Source organism: Heterodontus francisci, chromosome 4 (genome assembly GCF_036365525.1).
Source record: "Heterodontus francisci isolate sHetFra1 chromosome 4, sHetFra1.hap1, whole genome shotgun sequence".
NCBI classification, from domain to species: Eukaryota; Metazoa; Chordata; class Chondrichthyes; order Heterodontiformes; family Heterodontidae; genus Heterodontus; species Heterodontus francisci.
The window spans coordinates 76,275,939-76,283,157 of NC_090374.1; the positions used below are offsets into that span (position 1 = coordinate 76,275,939).

General features: G+C 45.3%; 1 pseudogene; it reads left to right on the plus strand.

Annotated features, from left to right (window-relative positions):
* The first annotated feature begins 1,318 nt into the window (after nucleotides 1-1,318).
* Nucleotides 1,319-6,778, plus strand: LOC137368798 (histone H3.3A-like; annotated as a pseudogene).
* The last annotated feature ends 441 nt before the right edge of the window (nucleotides 6,779-7,219 follow it).

Below are 7,219 nucleotides of genomic sequence, written 5' to 3' on the forward strand. Positions count from 1 at the left end.
AAGTGTAAAGAACCTGCACAATGGAAATCCCTCTTAAGTTGTTGATAGTGTTACGAGGTTTTTGTTTTTATATTAATAACTTAGAATGCTGTGAGTTTTAAAAAACTGAAAAAGGATTTTTCAGTGGACATTGACACCTGCACAAAGCTGAGATTTTTGGATGCTTTGAAAGGAAGCTGAACTTATATACAAGCACAGGAAAGCAGGCAATTTCAAGGAAACCAGCAAGGGGTTTGACCTCCTCAGAGCAACTCTGCAATTGATAAGGGAGACTCTATGTCATAGAGTGATACAGCACTGAAACAGGCCCTTTGGCCCACCGAGTCTGTGCCAACCAACAACCACCCATTCATACTAATCTTACATTAACCCCATATTCCCTACCACATCCCCACCTTCCCTCAATTCTCCTACTTACACTTGGGACAATTTACCTATCAACCTGCAAGTCTTCGTCTATGGGAAGAAACCGGAGCACCTGGCAGAAACCCACACTGTCACAGGGAGAACTTGCAAACTCCGCACAGACAGTACCCAGAACTGAACCTGGGTCATTGGAGTTGTGAGGCTGCAGTGCTAACCACTGCACCACACATGTCTGGACATATGACCTGTTTAGGAAGGTTTTGCTTTCACTTTGGACCCTCTAAAAAGCCAGTGAGTTGGAAAAAGAGCAGTCATTTGAAATTTGGTTTTTGACCTGCCTGGAGGAAGACCCATAAAATGTGTTACCTCTCTCTGTAAAGGAATCCTGCATCTCTTGAGAAGAAACCCTGTATTTCAAAGTTGGAAGATTCTTATTGCCTCCTGTCTCTGAAGAATCCCTGCATCAAGTGTGGTTCCTGTTGCCTCCTGTGTTTTAAGAAATTCTGAAATCTGAAGACATTTTCTACTGCTGTACTGCTGCGGTAAACCTAAGAAGACCTGTTGCTACACCCCTGATGAAAGACCTATGTGAAACTTGCTGCAGTTGAATTGCCTTGAATGCCAACCCATCACAGACTGTTCATCAATCTCACCTGGAGAAACTTCAAGTGGCATCCGACTATTCGATTCTGGGACACCTGATCAAACTAAGAACTTCCTACCAGAACTTGACAAACCGCGTTATTTTATTATTTTGTTCATGCCCTCCACCCCCACCCCCACCCCCACCCCCAGAATGCGAATGCTCAGAATTTGCCCTTTCCCCCCTCCAAAGTTTGACAACTTTGCCCTTTACCCCTTCCCATCACCTCCCTTGACCAATCCACATCATTTTAACCTCACTACCCCCTGCTCCAGCACAGAGAAAATTGGTGCAGCGATTTAGGAGGCGATGGGACCCTCATTAATCAGGTAAGTAAATTAGTTTGCATATTTAAATGGGGGTCCCGTCACCAAGCAGCGGGGCGGCGGCCATGAAGCCTTGAGGGTCAGTGGTGGGTCTACGCCACATTGATCTTCATTGCCCCCCTGCCAAAATTCCCAACAGTGGAGAGGCTTTAAAATCCAGCCCAGTGTGTCTGCAGCTGCCATCGTCAGGGGTTTAAATTATTCATACAATTTTCCAGAACTAAGGGAAGATTTGGAGTTGGAATTAATTAACTTAAATTGCTATCTGGAACATCCCACTTGTACCACATTGCTAAGGAGATAGATGTTGATAGGGAGTTGCAGTTTGGGGTCAGGTTTTTTTTTTGAGCGCTTGCTGAGACAGTTGGCTTTTGGAAACCTAATGGCTTCAGACAAGGAGTTGGCTTTTGGAAAAGCAAGTTGGCTTTTGGAAAGCTGTTGGCTTTGAAAGCAGCTGGACTCAGGAGCAAAGAGGCCATTGGGAACCAGGAATGTTTCTGTTTTGAGGGAGGCCTGTGCTCAAGCTGGGAAGTCCAGACTCAGGAGATGATCTCATACCTCAAAAGACAGCTGAGAAACTAAGGAAACCAAAGTGAATTCCTAAGAGCTGTGGTACAGATTGGATTTGTCCTGGGAGAAGTGAACAAACTGCCAAGATCCTGTAACATAGGGAAAATACTTGGGGTGGAAGTAACGTCAAACAAGGGTATTCTGTTGTGATTTAGAATTTAAAGTATTCATCTTCACGTTCTGTTAAGATTTTACGTTTAAAATATGTGTTTCTAAATTGTTGTGTTAAGTTAGTAATGTTCTGCTTTGTCTAATTCCCCTACAATAAAGTTTTTGTTTAAAACGTGAAATCATGTGCGTAATTCTTTCAGTAGTAACTGGGAATTCAACTTTCTCTTTGTAAAAGTTAAAAGTCCCTATTTGGATCGTAAAATACTGAATGTACCATATAGACTATTATTACGTATTGGATTGCCATATCATAGCCAGCAGGCACACTATCTCTATCCAAATTATAGCCATCAGAGATTGCTAATAATATGAGCTGAGTTATTTAGAGCTGTAGAATATTGACTAGGTTGAAGGAGAACTACATTTCGTGCTACTAACAGGCATGTTAGACTTAAGGCACATTGTGCAGAAAGAGCATTATTTTCTTTAAGGGAAAACATTATGCTCAGTACTGGCACTGAGGTACTCATTGCTAGCTTGACAGAGGTCAGTAATGAGTCCCTTAGGACTTGCAAATGACATAATGCCTGAACAAAATGATATCATTACTATAATAGCAGATAAATTTTGCAAGGACCCATGCTCCAAGTGAATTGTCAAATGTAATGGGAACACTGCCATTATTTTTTGATATGTGCTGGTGACTGCAAGGTAATACTAGCAACACAGATTCTTGTAGAATTTACCCTTTCTACAAGCTAAGAGTATTCTGATGAGAAATTGTGAATAATTTTCTTGCAAGACTTGGCAGAGCTGATATTCCTCTTCCAGTCCTGTCTGGGAGGTTCTCTATTGGAGAAGTCTGGGCACTGGTTGTGCCTCAAAGGCAGCAGCAACTTTAAAGGGGCAGATCATGAAAGAACCAAAAGGTCTTTGAATTAAGAAGGAATGACTTGCTATTATATCGAACTTATTGTGTCTTCAGGACACCCTAAAGCACTTCATAGCCAACAGACTACTTTAGAATAAGTGAACACAAGGGATGTGGGTGATCAGGATACTTCTCCTGCTCTTCTTTGAATAGTGCCAGGGGATCTGTTACCTCCACCTCCACCTGAACATTAGTACAGGGCCTCAATTTAAAATGTTACCTGAAAGGTGACAGTTCTGGCAATACAGCAAGAAAGAGAGAAGGAATTTGCATTTCTATAGCGCTTTTCACAACCTCAGGACATTACAAAGTGCTTTACAGCCAATGCAATGGTTTTTCTTTAGTCACTGTTGTAAGTTCAGAAACACGGCAGCCAAATTACTTACAACAAGGTCATTTTGATACAGAAGTGCATCTCTACCACATTTTTATTTTTATTTAGAGATACTGCACTGAAACAGGCCCTTCGGCCCACCGAGTCTGTGCCGACCAACAACCACCCATTTATACTAACCCTACAGTAATCCTACAGCCAACCAAATCGGAACTCAGTGATGCCATTGATTCTCTCGCCAAAGGAAAAGCCCCTGGGAAGGACAGCATTACCCCTGAAATAATCAAGAGTGCCAAGCCTGCTATACTCTCAGCACTACATGAACTGCTATGCCTGTGCTGGGACGAGGGAGCAGTACCCCAGGACATGCGCGATGCCAATATCATCACCCTCTATAAAAACAAAGGTGACCGCGGTGACTGCAACAACTACCGTGGAATCTCCCTGCTCAGCATAGTGGGGAAAGTCTTTGCTCGAGTCGCTCTGAACAGGCTCCAGAAGCTGGCCGAGCGCGTCTACCCTGAGGCACAGTGTGGCTTTCGTGCAGAGAGATCGACCATTGACATGCTGTTCTCCCTTCGTCAGATACAGGAGAAATGCCGTGAACAACAGATGCCCCTCTACATTGCTTTCATTGATCTCACCAAAGCCTTTGACCTCGTCAGCAGACGTGGTCTCTTCAGACTACTAGAAAAGATCGGATGTCCACCAAAGCTACTAAGTATCATCACCTCATTCCATGACAATATGAAAGGCATAATTCAACATGGTGGCTCCTCATCAGAGCCCTTTCCTATCCTGAGTGGTGTGAAGCAGGGCTGTGTTCTCGCACCCACACTTTTTGGGATTTTCTTCTCCCTGCTGCTTTCACATGCGTTCAAATCCTCTGAAGAAGGAATTTTCCTCCACACAAGATCAGGGGGCAGGTTGTTCAACCTTGCCCGTCTAAGAGCGAAGTCCAAAGTACGGAAAGTCCTCATCAGAGAACTCCTCTTTGCTGACGATGCTGCTTTAACATCTCACACTGAAGAGTGCCTGCAGAGTCTCATCGACAGGTTTGCGGCTGCCTGCAATGAATTTGGCCTAACCATCAGCCTCAAGAAAACGAACATCATGGGGCAGGACGTCAGAAATGCTCCATCCATCAATATTGGCGACCACGCTCTGGAAGTGGTTCAAGAGTTCACCTACCTAGGCTCAACTATCACCAGTAACCTGTCTCTAGATGCAGAAATCAACAAGCGCATGGGTAAGGCTTCCACTGCTATGTCCAGACTGGCCAAGAGAGTGTGGGAAAATGGCGCACTGACACGGAACACAAAAGTCCGAGTGTATCAGGCCTGTGTCCTCAGTACCTTGCTCTACGGCAGCGAGGCCTGGACAACGTATGCCAGCCAAGAGCGACGTCTCAATTCATTCCATCTTCGCTGCCTTCGGAGAATACTTGGCATCAGGTGGCAGGACTATATCTCCAACACAGAAGTCCTTGAAGCGGCCAACACCCCCAGCTTATACACACTACTGAGTCAGCGGCGCTTGAGATGGCTTGGCCATGTGAGCCGCATGGAAGATGGCAGGATCCCCAAAGACACATTGTACAGCGAGCTCGCCACTGGTATCAGACCCACCGGCCGTCCATGTCTCCGCTATAAAGACGTCTGCAAACGCGACATGAAATCGTGTGACATTGATCACAAGTCGTGGGAGTCAGTTGCCAGCATTCGCCAGAGCTGGCGGGCAGCCATAAAGACAGGGCTAAATTGTGGCGAGTTGAAAAGACTTAGTAGTTGGCAGCAAAAAAGACAGAGGCGCAAGGGGAGAGCCAACTGTGCAACAGCCCCGACAAACAAATTTTTCTGCAGCACCTGTGGAAGAGCCTGCCACTCCAGAATTGGCCTTTATAGCCACTCCAGGCGCTGCTTCACAAACCACTGACCACCTCCAGGCGCGTATCCATTGCCTCTCGAGATAAGGAGGCCCAAAAGAAAGAAGTAATCCCATATTCCCTATCACCTCCCTACACTCGGGGCAATTTACCTATCACCTGCAAGTCTTTGGATGTGGGAGCAAACCGGAGCACCCGGCAAAAACCCACGCAGACACAGGGAGAACTTGCAAACTCCGCACAAGCAGTGCCCAGAATCGAACCCGGGTCCCTGGAGCTGTGAGGCTGCGGTGCTAACCACTGCGCCACTGACCTGAAACATTAACTCGGCTTCTCTCTCCACAGATGCTGCCAGACCTGCTGAGTATTTCCAGCATTTCTTGTTTTTATTCCTTATATCTTTCTATTATATACATAACAATTTTACATTTGAAGTCACACTTAATTACAAATGCAAAGCAAAGAGAAAGAAAAGCTATGATTTCTTGCTGGATTCTCCTGACCTGGAACTAGAAATTTACAAACATCCTCGAGTTGGTCTCCAAAGCAGTTAAATTTTTTGGATTTGCATTAATAGACCTTCTCCCTGCAGTGACCTAAAAGGGCAGGCCTGATGATTTGAGCTTCGCAGTAACAGTTCAACTGTGTTCCAGAATTCAGACTGCATGTGAGAAATGTCATGTGAGATACTGTTATTCAATATCCAGGAGGGCTTCTTAAAACAATATGTGGAGAGTCCAACTAGGGATGGGACCATATTGGACCTGGTATTGGGGAATGAGCCTGGCTAGGTGGTCGAAGTTTCAGTAGAGGAGCATTTCGGGAACAGTGACCATAATTCCATAAGTTTTAAGGTACTTGTTGATAAGGATAAGAGTAGTCCTCGGGTGAAGGTGTTAAATTGGGGGAAGGCTAATTATAACAATATTAGGCAGGAACTGAAGAATTTAGATTGGGGGCGGCTGTTTGAGGGTAAATCAACATCTGACATGTGGGAGTCTTTCAAATGTCAGTTGATTAGAATTCAGGACCAGAATGTTCCTGTGAGGAAGAAGGATAAGTTTGGCAAGTTTCAGGAACCTTGGATAACGCGAGATATTGTGAGCCTAGTCAAAAAGAAAAAGGAAGCAATCGTAAGGGCTGGAAGGCTGGGAACAGACGAAGCCCTTGAGGAATATAAAGACAGTAGGAAGGAACTTAAGCAAGGAGTCAGGAGGGCAAAGCACGTAAATCCACCGGCGGCAAAGCGCCCAGGAAACAGCTGGCCACCAATGCGGCCTGGAAAAGCACCCCATCTACGTGCGGAGTGAAGAAACCTCATCGCTACAGGCCGGGTACAGTCGCTGTCCGAGAAATCCGCCAATACCAGAAGTCTACCGAGTTGCTTATCCGTAAGCTACCCTTCCAGCGTCTGGTGAGGGAAATTGCCCAGGACTTCAAAACTGACCTGAGGTTTCAGAGCGCTGCAATTGGAGCTTTGCACGAAGCCAGTGAGGCCTATTTCGTTGGGCTGTTTGAGGACACCAACCTGTGTGCTATCCATGCCAAAAGAGTGACCATTATGCCAAAAGACATCCAGCTGGCATGACGGATCAGAGGGGAGCGTGCTTAAAACTCTCCATTTAATGACATTTTCTCCAGACTATTTTGAACTGACACTCAAACTATTTCTAAAATATTATTGGACTGCAAACTTTGCTTCTTGTGGAGGCTGGGCCTTTATTTTGATCTTTATGAAAAGTCATTGGCAAACAGGATTAAGGAAAATCCCATTTATACATATATAAAGAGCAAGAGGCAATATGTAGATAGGCCGACTAGAGGGGAGACTATGTTGGCAACGAACCAGGCCAGGTGGCAGATCTATCGGTGGGAGTGCATTTCGGTGATAGTGATCACAACTCCCTGACCTTTACCATAGTCATGGAGAGGGACAGGAGCAGACGGGATGGGAAAATATTTAATTGGGGGAGGGGGAATTACAATGCTATGAGGCAGGAACTGGGGATCATAAATTGGGAACAGATGTTCTCAGGGAAATGCACGACAGAAA